The sequence below is a fragment of the Tachyglossus aculeatus genome, chromosome X4, assembly GCF_015852505.1.
Source record: "Tachyglossus aculeatus isolate mTacAcu1 chromosome X4, mTacAcu1.pri, whole genome shotgun sequence".
NCBI lineage: Eukaryota > Metazoa > Chordata > Mammalia > Monotremata > Tachyglossidae > Tachyglossus > Tachyglossus aculeatus.
Window position 1 is genome coordinate 20,664,903 of NC_052098.1, and position 18,762 is coordinate 20,683,664.

Below are 18,762 nucleotides of genomic sequence, written 5' to 3' on the forward strand. Positions count from 1 at the left end.
AAACCTTTTGATAAACTTTTCCTCAACACTGATGGCATGCCACAGGATTTCAAAGATTCCACCATCATCACTGTCTTCAAGTAGAAAGTCACTTTAGTGGAATATAATATATATTAATTCATTTATTCAATCGTATTTATTGAGTGCTTACTGTGTGCAGAGCCCTGTACTAAGCACTTGGGAAGTACAAGTCAGCAACATATATTCATTCAATCAATTGTATTTATAAAGAACTTACTGTGTGCAGAGCACTGTACTAAGCACTTGAGAAGTACAAGTCGGCAACATATAGAGACGGTCCCGACCCAACAACGGGCTCACGGTCTATATATGTGTACCCTTCCTGGGTTTCTTTGACTTTTCTTTTGAGAGAGGTCAGAAGATTAACTTGGAAACCAAACTGACGTTTCCTGGGTTGTAAAATGTGCTTTGTCATTGTTCTGCTCTGGTTTGCTTTGTTAATACTGAGGCTACTTTGTTAAACACCACGATCCATGGGAATGGTGTTCTATAAACCAATTAATAATCTTTCCCGGAGGGAAAAACCATCAATCAATGTGGCAACTAATCAGCCCTAAGCTTATCGTGGAATAATAAAAGACTAACAGAGGGAAATGGACTTCATAAAATTGCAACACAATAGCCTAAATAATCTTTTAATAATAATAATAGTGGTTGTGAGCAGCAATAAGAAGAAGTTCAATTCAAATTAATCACTTTATGGAGCATCCCCCAGAAAATGAAGGGCAGAACTCTTTTCTCCCTTCCCATTACGTCTCCCAGCACTGCTCAAGGAAATGGTGTTGTGGAAGGGAAATGGAAAGAGACAAGGATCTCTATGTGTTTCTGTTTTCTGGTCTTACACCTAGTTGTACAAGTTGCCAATTTGTACTTCCCAAGCGCTTAGTACAGTGCTCTGCACACAGTAAGCGCTCAATAAATATGATTGAATGAGTGAATGAAGATCAAACTATACTCTCTAGGGTCCAGGTCCTCAGACAATTAGAGAAGCAGCATGGCTCAGTGGAAAGAGCACGGGCTTTGGAAGCAGAGGTCATGGGTTCAAATCCCGCTCCGCCAATTCATTCATTCAATCGTATTTATTGAGCGCTTACTGTGTGCAGAGCACTGTACTAAGCGCTTGGGAAGTACAAGTTGGCAACATAGAGAGATGGTCCCTACCCAACAGTGGGCCAAATGTCAGCTGTGTGACTTTGGGCAAGTCACTTCACTTCTCTGTGCCTCAGTCGCATCATCTATAAAATGGGGATGACGACTGTGAGCTCCCCGTGGGACAACCTGATCATCTTGTCACCTCCCCAGCACTTAGAACAGTGCTGTGCACATAGTAAGCGCTTAATAAATGCCATCATTATCATTATTAATTGGATCCTGCTCCATGACCCTCCTACCAGCTAACCTCCTTGGTCTTCTCTGGGTACTGAGGTCAATCCCAATTTCCGTTTTGTGACATATTGAGTCGGAGAAGGAAACCTGAGGAGGGTTAGGGACTTTTAAGTTTCCCAGTTCTCTGCCTGATTTCGCCTCTGCACTGACAATGCCTTTAAATGCACACATTTTAAATGATCCTCTGCCCCGTAAATGGAGTACAGACCTAAAAGGAAGAAAGAAAAACGTGGCCAGATCTGAAATCCTGGAGATGACAGAATGTTCGGAGGTGTTTAAAATGGTGGGCCAGATCACTTGATAACTAAATGCAAAAGCTGATTTTTAGGCTTGGAATTCAGGTTCCTCCCTTATCCTACATTAAAGAGTTCTAAGGAGGGAAATTTCTTCTCCCTTGATTTTGGGAGAATATTCTTTTGGGCAACATTCTTAGTTGAATATTCAACAGTAAAATTAGAATTCAGCCAAATGTGTGCATATTTAAAATGGCTGGGTGAATATAGCGATCATTTGTCAATGTCCCCTTCTGAATTGTTAGTGAAACAGACCTGCACACATTATTTGAGACAGAAAATGAATAGTTTAAGTTGCTATGGTTACAGCTAGGGTAAGGGGTAGGTAGCTAGTCTGCAAGTTTTCATGGTTCTCTGCTATACTGCACGTTTGCATATATGGTAAAGGTGTGTGTGTCCATTTGTAGAGAGCCTGTAGTCAGTGCCACTGGTTAGAGTTGAAATTTCAGTGAATTCTTGGAAAAATAAATGAATGGAGGGGCATCAGCACAGAGCAGCAATTGCTTAGTTTGGTTAAGGCCATAAACCCCTGACTCTGTCGGCTCATCCGCATGACCGGATCCGAGTGTTGAAACAGCTGCAGACCCAGCCTCTAATACTATTGACACCAATCAATCGTATTTATTGAGCGCTTACTGTGTGCAGAGCACTGTACTAAGCGCTTGGGAAATACAAGTCGGCAACATATAGAGACGGTCCCTACCCAACAGTGGGCTCACAGTCTAGAAGGCACCAGATATACCCACTGGTACCAGAAAACTAACTTGAAATGTAATATCCGATTATTTATAAGTGAATACAATTTGCATGCCCAGATACTGTAGTCGTGGATGACACATTATTTTGTTAGCTTAAAAAATTTGGATGGTATTATGGTCTTCTGAATTTCACATGAGTTTTCCAAGGAATTCTACCGCTATTTGTGTTTCCCAACAGGCCTAGGATTCTGCCAACTACCTTCCTCCGGGACCTACCGTAAGGCAGTTTGTGGAGTCACTAGGGGAGTGTGTAGAAATGCTCTCAGATCTCCAGAATGGCTTCTCCCCACTCTATTGCATCATGCAATGACCCTGTGGATAGCAGGAGACACTTCCATATTCCTGCGAGCGTAATCCCCAAAGGAGTAGGGCCCGGGCATCATAGGAAACGAGTAATATGCAATGTGCTCTTATAATGATTCGGTTTGCTGAATCTGTTGTATTTTCCAAGGTGAAGGGGTATAGGGCCAGATGCGTTAAGTGGCAAGCAGCGTGGCCTAGCAGAAAACAAATGGGCTAGCACTACTAAATCCTGGCGATTCGACCTTCACAACATCGCTAAAATCTGCCTCTTCCTCTCCATTCAAACTCTGATCTCCCCGGCTCCTGTCCCTCGCCACTCCGGTCCATACGTTACTCGAGATCATTTTTCTACAGAAATGTTCGGTCCGTGTTTTCCCATTCCTCAATAACCTCCAGTGGATACCCCTCCGCCTCCGCACCAAACAGAACAGAAAGTCCTTACTCTTGGCTTTAAAATACTCAGTTACATTGCCCCTTCCTACCTCACCTCACTGCTCTCTGTCGAAGAACATTTCACAGATTCTGCATTGTGTTTAAGTTGGTATGTCAGAGACAAGCTTATTTTTACTAGCGCTTAATGAGACTGTGAGCCCCATGTGGGACGGGGACCGTGTCCAACCCAATCTGCTTGTATCCACCCGAGGGCTTAGTACAGTGCCTGGCACACAGTAAGTGCTTAACAAATACCACAATTACTATTATTGTTTTAGCACTAAGTAGGGAGCAGTGATTGATGGGCAAGGCCAGCTGAACCTCAAGCAATACAGAGTTTCTTTATATGTAGGTGGTACTCTGTGTCTCAGTTACCTCAACTGTAAAATGGGGATTAAGACTGAGCCCCTCGGGGACAACCTGATCACCTTGTGATCTCCCCAGTGATTAGAATAGTGCTTTGCACAGTAGTAAGCGCTTAATAAATGCCATTATTATTATTATTATTCATTCAATCATTCAATCATATTTATTGAGCACTTACTGTGTGCAGAGCACTGTACTAAGTGCTTGGGAAGTACAAGTTGGCAACATATAGAGACAGTCCCTACCCAACAGTGGGCTCACAGTCTAGAAGGGAAAGACAGACAACAAAACATATTAACAAAATAAAATAAAATAGAGTAATAAATCCATACAAACATATATACATATATACAGGTGCTGTGGGGAGGGAAAGGAGGTAAGGCGGGGAGGATGGGGAGGGGGAAGAGGGGGAGAGGAAGGAGGTCTCTCATTACAACATCTTAGCTTCACGTGTAACTGAAGAGCACAGTACATTATATATACCTTAAGACAAACAGTAGTAAATTCCTACTCGGTTAATTGTCGGCCCTGCCTGGTTCTCCTCATTGTAGAGGTCCGGTGGTCAAATACCACTGATAGACCAGCCAGGGATCTTGACCTTCTAAGGGAGGAACAGCTCCATCCTGTCTCAAGACCTTAGCATACCAACCACCCTGATGAGGCAGACATCTGGACAGGAGAAGCACAGGATGAGAAGATACGTGACTGTACTCTCCCAAGAGCTTAGTACAGTGCTCTGCACATAGTAAGCGCTCACTAAATACGATTTAGGGATTGACTGATGTGCCCTCTGAGTAAATGGCAGCTTGGCAAGACAAAATGGAGTCTGGGCCAAAAGGCTCATCACGTTCCATCCCTTGGTATTCTACCACTCCTAGAGACTCTAGTCACTGGGGTTACTCTTGTTCATTCATTCATTCAGTCAGTCATATTTATTGAGCGCTTACTGTGTGCAGAGCACTGAACCAAGCGTTTGGGAAGTACAAGTTGGCAACATATAGAGATGGTCCCTACCCAACAATGGGCTCACAGTTCACTTAAACAAGATGGTTAAGAGAAAATCAAGCAGGCCTGGAGACAAAACAGCTCAGAAGGAATGGTCAGATGAGAAGGGGCTAATGCAAGGCCTAGACCACTGTGCTTCCACATCTCCTCTTACAAGCCAGCCCTCTAATGCCAACAGACTCACTGTATCTCCATCTCACCACCGACCTGTCTCCCACATTCTGCATCTGGCCTGAAATGCCTTCCCTCTTCATATCCAACGATTACTTTACCCACCTTCAAAGCCTTATTGAAGGCACATCTCCAAGAGGCTTTCCCTAAGCCCTCATTTCCTCTTTTCCCACTCCCTTCTGCATCACTCTGATTTGCTCCCTTTATTCACCCCTCCCTCAGCCCCACAGCACTTGTGTACATATTCAAAATTCATTTACTTATATTAATGTCTGTCTCCTCCTCTAGACTGTGAGCTCATTGTGGGTGGAAAATGTGTCTACCAATTCTGTTGTATTTTACTCTCTGAAGCTCTTAGTACACGGGAAGGAGCATGGCTTAGTGGCTACAGCATGGGCCTAGAAGTAAGAAGGACCTGAGTTCTCATCACTGCACTGCCACTTGTCTGCTGTGTGACCTTGGGCAAGTCACTTCTCTGTGCCTCAGTCACCTCATCTACAAAATGGGGATTAAAACTGTGAGCCCCATGTGCGGCAGGGAATGTGTCCAACCTGATTACCTTGTATCTACCCCAGAGCTTAGAACAGTGCTTGACACATAGTAAGCACTTAACCAACACCATTATTATTATTATTATTCATAGGTTTCAGAAATTGTTTTTAATTTTCCCACTAGTGGTCCTACATCAAAATAAAGCATTTTTCAAAAATGCTTCAAGGTGACACCATGGGCGATAAGCCAGATAAGGTAAATACCTAGAAAAAAATGTAAACAGAAGTAAAGATAGGATAAGCCTCTGTAATTTGAATTAAAAGAGGAAAGCGGAAGCCTGTCTGATTTAGTGAAAAAAATAAATTGGAGAAATATTTTGAAAGTGCTTAGTACAGTGTTCTGTGCAACGCTGCTTCTGTGAGCAGCAGTGTCACCTGGGGGATAGAGCATGGGCTTGGGAGTTAGAAGAACCTGGGTTCTAATTCTGGCTCTGCCACACGTCTGGTGCGTGACCTTGGGCAAATCACTTAACTTCTCTGCGCCTCAGTTACCTCATCTGTAAAATGGGGATTAAGAGTGTGAGCCCCATATTGGCCAGGGACTGTGTCCAGCCTGATTACCTTGTATCTACCCCAGTGCTTGACACATAGTAAGCGCTTAACAAATACCATCATCATTATTATTATTATTACAGTGCTCTGCACATAATAAGCACTCAATAAATGTGATTGATTGATTGGTTGGTTGGTTGGTTGTGAGTCCAGAGTTCTGGGTGCTGGGTGTGACCTTGGGCAAATCATTTCACCTCTGTGGGCTTCAGTTCCCTCATCTGGAAAAGGGAAATAAGATAGAGTGTGAGCCCCACATGGAAGAGGGACTGTGTCTGATGTCAATAGTCAATCAATCAATAGTATTTGTAGAGTGCTTACTCCATGCACAGCACTCTACTAAGAGCTTGGAGAGTACAATAGAGTTAATAGACAAAACTCCCTGGCCTCAAGGAGTTTACAATCTAGCAGATCTGATGACCTTGTCTCTACTTCAGGATTTAGCACATTTTAAAATGCCTCCAGTATTACTAGGAGTACAAAGTATAGGCCATAGCTGGCTGTAGGTGGGAGCTACTTCACTTTTTTGCTGCAGTTGGGCAAAATGATAGGGGGGAATGGTGAGGGAGGCTCCTCTTTTCTCTCAGCCTGGTATGACAGAAGAGTTGGCCCTTCCTTAGTAGTAATAATAATAACGCTAATAATATTTGTTGAGCGATTACTGTGTGCCAAGCACCAAACTAAGCGTTAGGTTGGATAACAGATTAACAGGTCAGATACAGTCCCTGTCCCACCTGGGGCTCACAGTCTAGATAGGAAGGGTTCTCTCCTACCACTCTTCTTCAAACCCCTTGAGCAAGAATACACGTGGTGGAAATAATCCAGTCCACTTTGCAACTTTGGGAATATTACTCAGTTTTTGGCATCAGTTTCTCTATTTGTATTATGGCAATAATAGTAACTCACCCTTGGCCAATCTCCAGGAGGGTACTGTGACGTTTAATGGAACAATGGGTCAGATCCCATCACACAAATTTGGTATCGTTTAGAAAATTAGTGCTAGAGTGCACTGCAGGTGTCCTAGTAGCTCGAACAACTTAGTCACCCTCTTGAAGGGTCCCGCTCTTAAAAGGATTAGATCCAATGTTGTGACCCACTCCTACTTCTCAGAAGAACAGTGCCATGGAGGCACAGCAGTTACCTGCCAAGCAACCGCCTCTACAGCCACAATTATGTCAATGTTCCAGACCCTAACTCACAGTCAGAATGGTGACTTTTGATCACGTCTGCTTTGAGATTCAATCACAAAAATGGCTAGAACTCATGTGAAGGGATTCATCATTTCATGAATAAATTACAGCCCAGAGGGGTGAGCCAGCTTTTCTGCTGACATAATAGAAGTGGCTTTTGGAGAGATGGATCATTCCCAGAATTGGGTTCCGTACGGAGTAAAGTCTCTCTACGATGCTAGTGGCAGAATTCCTGGGCCGGGAGTCCAGTCTCCATTTGCTCACTGACCTTCTGAATGACCATGGGCAGAGGCTCTTAACTTCTCCATGCTTCAATTTGCCATCTATAAAACAGGTTAATAATATCTGACCCTCTCTATCTCGTGGGAATCTTGGGAGAGCAAAATAATAATAAAAACTGATATGAAAGTGTTTGGGGAAGTAAAGTCTCTGTACAAATTCAGAGCATCATTGTTATTGTTTATTATATGGGAAAGACGATCAATCTTTTCTTTTGCATCAGAGGAAAAAGAAAACGTGAAAGAAACCTACACGTTTAAAGTCAGGGGGCAGGTGATCAGAAGGAAGGGAAATTAACATCCAAAGTCAAATCAACAAACGTCTCTGTTGCCTAATTTGACTAGGATTAGGATAATCCCAGTTTAAATTAAAATTCAGATTGTCTTCCCTTGACATTCCCAATTCTTTATGGATTTAATTTGTTTCTTAGTAAGGATTACAACAAATAGCAGATAAGATTACGGATGCCCTTCTCCTTCTTGCAAGTCCAGGGAGCAGTGACCTGGGTGAACCTCATCCCCAACGGGAGCCCTCGTGAAAAATTTCAATACAGTGATCTGTTCGTTCCCAGACATGAGATGATACCGTAAGCCTGCCACCACTATTATTAATACTCTGGACCTTAGACTTCTGCCCATGATGTAGTTAACAGGAATGCCCAGGGGACTCATTCATAAGGTTTTGTAATGGAGGATGAAATTATCCTGTTTTAGCAAATCTTCACTGATCCTTTATGGAATTCATTACACAATTTGGCTGTGGAGGGGTAACTACTACCTCTTCCGCAGGCTGGTTCCATAAACGTAATCACCGAGGTATCCGGCATACTCTGGTACCCAGTGTTGAATTTATACCTTTCTGTTTTACAGCTGACATTGGGGAGAGGACTCTCACTGGGTCAGAAATGCTCTGTAAAACAAACTGGTAGTGTTAGAGCTGCCTCCCAAATCTGTACATCACTAATGTGTAAAGAGGTAATTTGTCTTTCCACTCTGCATACCGTAGTCTCCCAGGCATTTAGTACAGTGCTCTGCACACTGTAAGTGATCAATAAATACAATTGATTGAAAAGGTGGAGAACAGCATCCCCTCTTACTCAAGGCCCAAGCTTTGTCTAATCCCCTATGTCAGCCATGAAAATATGCATTGTACTTCCCAAGCACTTAGTACAGTGCTCTGCACACAGTAAGAGCTCAATAAATACAATTGAATGAATTGCCTCAACAATGGTCTAGAAGAAGTCAGAGAGGGCCTAAAAGTATGGGGGCTAAATATTTTCCACCTGGCCCAGTCATATTTGACCTGGCTGGTCTTGGCCTCAGGGGAGCCAGAGAAATTGGGGTCTTAACTGATCCCGAGCAGAAGGAGGTCTCAGGCACGTCTGGGGAGGCCAATGACAGTAAACACGAATACTTGACCACCATTTGCCGACCTGGAAATGACAGACATACATTCTGTTTTATGCATTATCAATCCATGGTAGCTAATTGAGCTCTTACTGTGTGCAGAGCATTGTACTAAACACTTGGGAGGGTACAGTACAACAGAGTTGGTAGACACATTCCCTCCCCAGAGTGAGGTTGGTCTAGTGGGACCTACATTACACGGGTTCGGCGATTAAATGCAATGATTTCTTACAGACCTTTCTGTGGAAATATGCAGAACTTGGAGCCTGTGCCCAGGGGGTGGACTCTTGAAATCCTCCCTCACTCCAGAACCATCATATTCCCCTCTTGGATCCCTATAAATCCCTATAAAATAGAGAAGCAGCGAGGCTCAGTGGAAAAGAGCTCAGGCTTTGGAGCCAGAGATCATGGATTCAAATCCCGGCTCTGCCACTTGTCAGCTGTGTGACTTTGGGCAAGTCACTTAACTTCTCTGTGCCTCAGTTCCCTCATCTGGAAAATGGGGATGAAGACTGTGAGCCTCCCCCATGGGACAACCTGATCACCTTGTAACCTCCCCAGCGCTTAGAACAGTGCTTTGCACATAGTAAGCGCTTAATAAATGTCATTATTATTATATATTAGGCAGCCCTTCAAAGCCATAGGACTCATTGGCAGGCGCAGAAGCCGAGAGAGTCCGGGCATTTAGAGTAAAAAGAGCAGACACAAAAGTCCACTTTTGTGTTGCAGCTGGGAAGCCCAGGGTGACTGCTGCAGCAGAGGCATTTACCGTGGCTGTTGGACTCTGAGCCTCGGGAAGCCCGAACCTCTCCTCCTCTGGCCACAGTAACATATAACATTTCGGATTTATACCTGGATATTTGACCTTGCTTTTGTTGTTCTTGTGTTTTGATCATCTCGCCTCTCCTTATCTGTCTGTAGTGGAGTGGGAGAACAGTGTAGATGACAGAGGGAGAGAGCTGACAATGCTTGGCATATAGTAAGCGCTTACCAAATATCATCATCATCATTATTATTATTATTATTATTATTACCTTAAAGCCAGTGTTCAGGAGTTTTTGCTTGATGAGCAGAGGAATGGATAATCATAGAAGGTTTTTGAGAAGCGGGGTGAGCCCACTGTTGGGTAGGGACTGTCTCTATATGTTTCCAATTTGTACTTCCCAAGAGCTTAGTACAGTGCTCTGCACATAGTAAGCGCTCAATAAATACGATTGATGATGAAGTGGGGTGACATTCAGAACAACACTTGAGACCCACCAATTTTGTTGGATTGTACTCTCCCAAGCATCTAGTACAGTTCTCTGCACTCAATAAAGCACTCAATCAACACCACTGATTGATTCTAAAACCAGAGTGAAGTATGGACTGGAGAGGGGAGAGGCTAGACACAGAAAGACCCGTATACATTAGTCTATTCTGTGGGAAAGAATATTTTAGAATGTCCTCATTTATCGGATTGTCTTGAAGCAGTGAACCAAGCATGGTCCAGGGAGTCATAAGGACAGAGATTCTAATCCCATGTCCACCACTTGTCTGCCATGTGACCTTGGGCAACTCACTTCACTTTTGACTTTTCTCGGTTACCTGTAAAATGGGGATTAAGACTGTGAGCCCCACGTGGGACAGGGACTGTGTCCAACCTGAGTAGCTTGAATTTACCCCAGTGCTTAGAACACCAGCTTGAGCTATGGACAGTGGTTTGTGGTAACTCTGAGAGTTGGAAAGTTTGAGGTTTCTGCCCCTGATCTGACCATCTTCCGTGTGGCCAGGAAACTTCAGGACTTTGGGCAATATTTTAGAGGCCATGACTGGAATGATGTTTACTTTCTTGGGACCTTTGTCTGAAGGGTCTATATTTGGTTTGCTTCCTGGCTTCCACTCCCCAGCAGAAGTCTGGTCCTTTTTGCTCGATCGTTTGGCCCACGGATCCTAACGGGTCCCTTCCCCCAGCCCTGCTCACTGGGTGATTCATTAGGGCTATTTGAGAATGGAGAATATGATGGAGGCAACTTCTAACTCCAAGGAATACAGGGGAAGCTCTTCTGAGGAGAACTGATGGAGAGTTAAGGCCTCTTAGCCCAGTGTCAGTCTGGGAGCAGAGGGAAAAGTCCTCTCTGAGCACACAATTTCTTCCTGTTGGACCTGTAAGTAACTTCTCTTTCCTGAGAACTTGAGAGGCTCCCCTTGCCTTTCCCTCTGAGAAAGGTCTGCAGCATATAGCTATAATTCTATTTATTCTGATGATTTCGCCACCAGCTACATGTTTTGTTTTGTTGTCTGTCTCCCCCTTCTAGACTGTGAGCCCGTTGTTGGGTAGAAACCATCTCTGTTGCCGACTTGTACTTCCCAAGCGCTTAGTACAGTGCTCTGCACACAGTAAGCGCTCAATAAATACGATTGAATGAATGAATGAACAGTGATGACACATAGTAAGTGCTAAAATACTATTACGATTATTTTACCATTATTATGATTGTGTCATAAGATAAAGTGCACCGGTTTTTCATGGAACTCCTTTGACATGTGGGAATACCAAGCTAAAAAGCATTAAAAGTCACTAAAGAAATCCATATTCACCTCAGATATCTTATCTTTCTTTGGAACCCTCCTTGACTCCAAAACCCATCATGAAAGAAAGCTGTATGAGAGGGAAAAAAAACTTGCTGAATTTGATTTTAATTGACCTGGTAGTCATTGAATTTTGTTCTTTATAAGTTGCAGCTAGACAAAACAGAGATAGATAGTTTCAGATGAATTTTCATTCTCATTACAAAAGGATTTGATTTAATAATAACATTTTCCAACTCACTGGCCTATAATGAGGATTATTGCCTGTGGGTATTTGACACAGAATCAGAGAAATAGGTCCACTTCACTCTGCAAATGGCAGCTGAGAACCCATTTGAGAGATATTGGTGTCTATCTGCAAATAAATGCATATTGTATATTGAAATATAATACAGCCTGCAATATCAACAGGGCAGCAACTTCCAATCAAGTCGAAGGTCTCGACAACAACTGTACTATTTTTTGCACAGGTGCTGCAACCGACATCTGGAGCAGTTCCACCCAAACACACATCTGACGTGCAATGTGGGAGAACATTTCCTAATTCTTTGAGGGAACTCTATACAAAACACAGAACTGACCCCACTTTGTTAAGGTCACGGTATACGCAGACCACAATCTGTGGCTCCTCTGATGTGAAATGGTCAAAAAAATTTAAAATCTGTAAAATCCCCCCCTCCACATGTGGTTTTGTCCCTAGGATTGTGGGTAGTGTACTGCGGTAAAAAGGCACTTAGGGACTCCCCTTTGCTCTTTCAAACCTCTTGAGGGCTATTTAGTGCACGGTCTCATATGCAGTTTAAGAGCCTAACTTAGAAGTGGGGTTACTTGGAGGGAAAATGGAAAGCCACTGAAGAGCAACCTAAATTATAATGTAAGTGGCCACAGAGTTCTGGGGAGTAAAAAGCAGTCCAGGCCAGTCAAAAGACATGATGCCTGCTCTGAGAAATAACAGACTTGAGAATGAAGGAGGAAATATGGGAAGAGGAAAAAAAATACACAAAGGTTAAGAAAACAAGGACCCTCTCAAGTTGAGTTTAAAGAGGCCTAATTGAGGTGGTTAGGGTATAGACTCACTGACCCGGGAGTACACTCTGGCCATGTGAACCTCTATTTTTCTGAGCAAGTCTAGCTGAGTTGAACAGATAAGGTTTGTACCCTGAAATTTTGGACCATGGGCTCAATTACTTTATTACTCAGTTTCTTGCTCTTATCAAAAGTAATTATGATAATAATTCTGTGGCTGTAGCTCTGATAAGAAACCCATTACTTGAAGAGACCTTTCTGCTGCTATTTCCATAATTTTCATAGGTGAAATCTCCATAGCACCCATCAGTGACAACACATTCTGCCTAAACAGAGGAGGAAAGAGTAATGATAATGATAATGTTTAATAAGCTCTTACTTTCTGCTAAGCCCCCAAGGAGTGACAAGGTTGTGAGATCAGATGCAGCCCCTGCCCCACAGTCGATCTTATCCCCATTTTAGAGATGAAACAACTGAGGCCCACAGAGGCTAAGGGCCAAGGTCATACAGTAGGTCAGTGGCAAAGCTGAGATTGGGGTCCTTGTCTCCTGACTCGCGCCCTTCCCCAGCCCCCACCTCCTATATGCTTTCCACTGGGCTACACTGACCTATTGCCTGAATAAATCCATACAGTCAGAGATTCCTAACACACATTCAATGAATGACTGCAATAAGCCTAAATTGTTTATCAGCATTTGAATGACACCCACTGATGGCTTGCTGTTAAACTGTTCCTTACCCACCATTTGGAGTTTCAGGTAAAATCCAGAGTGCATCGCTGGGCTTCCAATACCTGCAACTTTTCTTTCTTTAGCAGTGTCTGTATAGGCTTAATGCACATACCTGGGTTGAAGAAAAGTGTTAATAAGGCAGCATTGACCTCAGATATAATAATAATAATGCTGGCATTTGTTAAACGCTTATTATGTGCAAAGCACTGTTCTAAGCGCTGGGGGGATACAAGGTGATCAAGTTGTCCCACGTGGGGCTCACAGTCTTAATCCCTATTTTACAGATGAGGTAACAGGCTCAGAGAAGTTAAGTGACTTGCCCAAGGTCACACAGCAGACATGTGGCAGAGCCGGGATTCGAACCCATGGCCTCTTACTCCAAAGCCTGTGCCCTTTCCACTGAGCCATGCTGCTCTGGAAGCCAATATCAAGTCATATGCAACTGAGATAGGGATTTGAAAGATTTCTACGACCTGGGAGGAGGCGAAAGGGACCACAAACTAGTTCTTTGCCTATTTTTTCAGGGTGAGGGGGATGAAATTAAACTTTGCAATGCGGCAGCCTTTCCAAAGTTCAATTGACTCCCACACCAGGGCTTCCTTTTTCCCCTAGGGCATTACATAAGTGAGAATTTCTTTTGCATTATAATGTAGGAACCAAGGAACAGCTGCTGTGTCTAATTAAACACCAAAGCTTTTAATCATTCACAAAGGCACTCCATTTCCAGATATAGTAATGGAGAACAAAGTGCTGGATATTGGATCACCAGAACCAAAGACCCATTCTTCAAGAGAGGAGAGAAAGGAGATGTCAATGAATCCGTTTGCAATTAGTTTTTGAGAACCAGTAGAATCAGCACTATTAGATTTGGGAGCCACTGACATATTAAAGACTAGGCATGGCCCTAGGCCTCAAGGAGTTTACAGTCAAATTGGGTAGATAAGACAAGCTGCAAATCAAAATAAGTAGGTATCCAAGGAGTCTGTCGAAATAGCAAGAGTGAATTGAGGGAAAGGACCAGATAGAACAGTGGATGGGATTAAATGAAAAAGCTCCCTAGAAGAAGTAGGATTTGGGAAATGAGTGAGAGGAAAACTGAGGAAAAAAAAGTCATGAACTACTCTTTTTCCCTGGAAGGAAAAGCGGAGCCTCATAACTTATGGAACAGTGCTTAGAACAGTGCTTTGCACATAGTAAGAGGTTAATAAGTGCCATTATTATTATTATTATTATTATTATTAATGGAAGCAATGTGGCTTCCATTCTAAATAGCTGTTCTAATCCTGGCTCTGCCACGTGTCTGCTGTGTGACCTTGGGCAAATCACTTAACTTCTCTGTAGAAGCAGCTGTGGCTTAGTGGAAAGATCATGGGCTTTGGAGTCAGAGGTCATGGGTTCGAATCCCAGCTCTGCCACTTGTCAGCTGTGTGACTTTGGGCAAGTCACTTAACTTCTCTGGGCCTCAGTTCCCTCATCTGTAAAATGGGGACTAAGACTGTGAGCCCCATGTGGGACAACCTGATAACCTTGTATCTTCCCCAGCGCTTAGAACAGTGCTTTGCACATAGTAAGCGCTTAAATACCATCATTATTATTATTATTACCTCCTCCATAAAATAGGGATTAACATGGACTTGTATGTACCCCAGTGCCAAGTATAGAGCCTAGCACATAATAAGTGCTGACCAAATACCATAAAAAAAGAAAAGCACTGTGGAACAGGGTAGAAGGATCTATTCAGCTTTGGGCATGTTTTAGTGGAGTGGGTGTCTTTCATTCAATTGTATATATTGAGCACTTACTGTGTGCAGAGCACTGTACTAAGCACTTGGCTTGGCTTTAACACCCAAAATGTTAAAGATTATCGAGTACCCTCCTTCTTGGCTCTGCTCACTGGTCTTCAGCACACAAGTAATCAATCAATGGTATTTATTGAGTGCTTACTGTGTGAAGAGTACTGTACTAAGCACTTGGGAGAGTACAATACAACAAAGGTTGTTGCTTGATTCTGACAAGAATGAAATATGGAGAGTTAAAAAAAAAAAAGAAGGAAAAACAGGGAAAATAATGACCAGCTCACTAAGAGGGCTCTCTGTTTTTCTTTCAAATAATAATAATAATAATGGTATTTGTTAAGTGTTTCTATGTGCAAAGCACTGTTCTAAGCGCTGGAGAGGTTAAAAGGTGATCAGGTTGTCCCACGGAGGGCTCACAGTCTTCATCCCCGTTTTACAGATGAGGTAACTGAGGCACAGAGAAGTTAAGTGACTTGCCCAAAGTCACACAGCTGACAGTTGGCAGAGCGGAATTTGAACCCACGACCTCTAACACCAAAGCCCAGGCTCTTTCCACTGAGCCACGCTGCTTCTCACAAATGTCAAAAAAAAAAAGCTTGGAACAGCTTTATACCTGAACCATTTCATCCACTCATATTGTATGAAGCAAAAGAGATACACTGTGAAAGAAATAAATACTACTGATATCTGACTGCCCTCCCAAAATGATTTAGGATCCCTACATTTGAAGAATTTGCAAGCAGGAAGGTGCCATAAGGAAGTCGGGGGGTGGGGGGCAAAATACAATAAAAGATTAAGAGGAAGTGGTGCCAAGACTTAATCTTCGTGTCATAGTTCAATACATTAAGCACTGGAGATGAAACAGATGGGAAAGGAGTGGAACACTTCAGTGTGGGTATACGGGGAAATATTTATACAGGGATGAATCCAAAGTTCCTGGGTACCTGCCATAGACGGTATTCTTCAGAGAGCTTCTACATCTACATTGGAACATGTTTCTCTTGTTTACTTCAATTACAACAAATGTTCGAAACAGCCTCCATGTGCTTGTAGACACATTTGCCATTTTCAGCATCTGTTGTCTGTACCCCTTAGGCATTTGATTTTCACCCCTTCCCCACAGCTCTTAGGCACCTACTCACCTGTAATTTTTTTTTTTTTAACATCTGTGTTCTCCCTGCAGATTTAAAACTGATGGACTGGAATAACATCTACCAACTCTCTTGAATTATACCTTCCCTAGTGCTTAGTACAGTGCGCTGAACACAGGTAGCACTCAATAAATACCACTGATTGATTGATACATAGTCTTGTTTAAACTCAGAATGAAATCACTTTATTACTTGAAGCACGGGTGCAAAGGGGCTTCTGATGAGGCACAGTGTTGGACTGAAATCCTTCCTTTTAGTAGACTTTGCCTTATTACCCTTCCTCTGTCCCTTTATTTGAGCACTTTGCCTCCAGCTGCTAGAAAGTGCTCTAAAATGTAATTGCCATCATCTCTACAGCTGCCCTCTCTCCACTTACCAGCTGACATTGGCTCACCTGCGTGAGTTCTTCTGCTTTCTGCCCATCTTCCTTTCTACTCAATTGGGGGAGAGGAGACTTGAGAAGGCAGAAGCCACCCACGCTGGCTGCCCCAAGGTTCAAAACACAATCAAAAAGGTGGTGTTAGTTTACTGGCTTGGATTAAAGACTCTTTTGAGACATTTAAATGGTGCAAGCAAAGGGGAGGAAACCAACTGCATATTTCAAGTCTGGGTGATCATTTCTCCTGGGGTAATAGGCTCCCCTTGGAGAAAGAAATTACAAATTACGAGTAGTTCTTATGGCAGACAATTGCAAATTCAAAGGAAAATAAATATGTGCCTTCATTTCGAAAGCTTGCAATTGACTATAAGGTAGTAGGGTGCATTATTAATAGGGGGTTATCAAACAGAACCTAGTAGTTCAATTGCATAATCAATTTAATGCCGTGGTTCGGTTGACAAAGAAATCTGTTCACTCACTGTTGTTAATTTAGAATTTTCAATATCGCTTCATGAGAATATTTGTTTTTAAGTTGGGGAGAAAAACTCAGGATATAAAATCTTTCTCAAAGCACCTGAATCAGCTGGGGATAAACTTCTAGCCTATCTATTCCTACTCTTTCATTGCAGCGGAAATGAGAACATAATGATCAGTGATGAACTGACTAAACTAAGGCCAAGACATGTAATAGTGTTGTTCGAATGTGTGTGTATGTGTGTGCATCTCTCTCTCCTCCTTTAGTCTCTCTCATTTGTCTCTGAGCTCCTATCTCTCTCTTTCCTAACCTTTTTCTTCCTCAGATTTGTACCACTCACTCACCCTGGTCCTGCAGGAAATTGTGACTAAAAATCTCTTCATTAATTCCATTACCTTTTGTTTACTTTAATTATGATGTATTTAGATGCCACTCGTTTTATAAATATATCATGAGTAATTGCAAACTTTTTTTTTTAAAGGCCAGCCCATGTACAAATAAACTGCATAAACGCTATCCACAGGAATGAATATGACAAAACTGTTTTAAGCACTGGTGAGCTTCAGTTAAAGATGCTTCTTCAAGTTCAAGACAGTTCCTGCAGTATTTACTGTTGGGACGTTCTCCGTCTAATGTAGTAGACACTCATGCATTGTCTTTCTAAGACATTTCAGGCTCAATAACAACTTGGCACTGAATTTGGAATGAACTAATCATGTAAGAGAAGACAAGTGATGGCTGATAAATTGCTGCATGATGTTTTTACAACCTTACTTACTAGTTTGGAAGGTTTGGGGGTGTAGAAATCATTTTTCACACCTTGTCGGTGGCTTGGGTTTTAATAGATGATCAGTTTGAGAACAACCACAATGGTGAAATTAGGTAAGTGCTTAATCAGATATTTAAGTATAGTAAGGATTGAAGGATGAAGATAAACATTTCACGAAGTCTAATTTCTGGAGTGGACTGACTCTGTGGGGATGAAAATCTTGGCCATGTGGGGGGTTGTGGCTAAAATGTCTGGCAATGCATTCCTTTCAGATCTTGTTAACATGTGTATTGTTGGGGATGCAGGTTGCTGAGTAATAATATTTATTTATGGTATTTGTTAGCACTTACGATGTGTCCAGCACAGTTCTAAGCACTGGGGCACACAGTCTTAACCCCCATTTTACAGATGAGGTCTCTGAGACACAGAGAAGTGAAGTGATTTTCCCCAAAGTCACCCAGCAGACAAGGGGCAGAGGTGGGATTAGAACCCACGACCTCTAACTCCCAAGCCCGGGCTCGTTCCACTAAGCCACGGTGCATCCTGTTTATCACAGTAAGCTGCCATGCCTTCCATGCTGCCCTTATACTTGGATTTGCCCCCTTCATTCACCCCACCTTCAAACCCGCAGCACTTCTGAATTTAGTCATAACTGATTTATTTGTATTCATGTCAGTCTCCCCATCCAGACTGGAAGCTCCTTGTGGGCAGGCAGCGTGTCTCACAACTATTATATTGTAGTCTCGCAAGCACTTATAACAGTGCTCTTCACGCAGAAAAAACACTCAAATATGATTGATTGATTTCTGTAGACTTTGAAAAGCATCTGGAGCTTTTTGGAAGAAAGCGGCTTTATAAATGCAAAGTAATAATAAAAAAATAAAAATACATTTGCAAATTTCTGGGAATATGAACATAAGTGAGAGAGAGAGCATGTGTGTATATGGGGAAGGGGGAGGGAGAGAGAGGCAGAGAGAGTGACATTGTGGGGGCAGCTGGGACTTCAGACACTGGACTAAAATAGAAATAACAGTAATTTTTTTTTTGATAACTGAACATTTGGAGAAATAGTGGGCCAAATGTTCCAACCAGTTTTGCACCAACAGGCTGTGGAAGAGCCAAAATAGAAACAGCTGATATTTTTCTGAGAATTC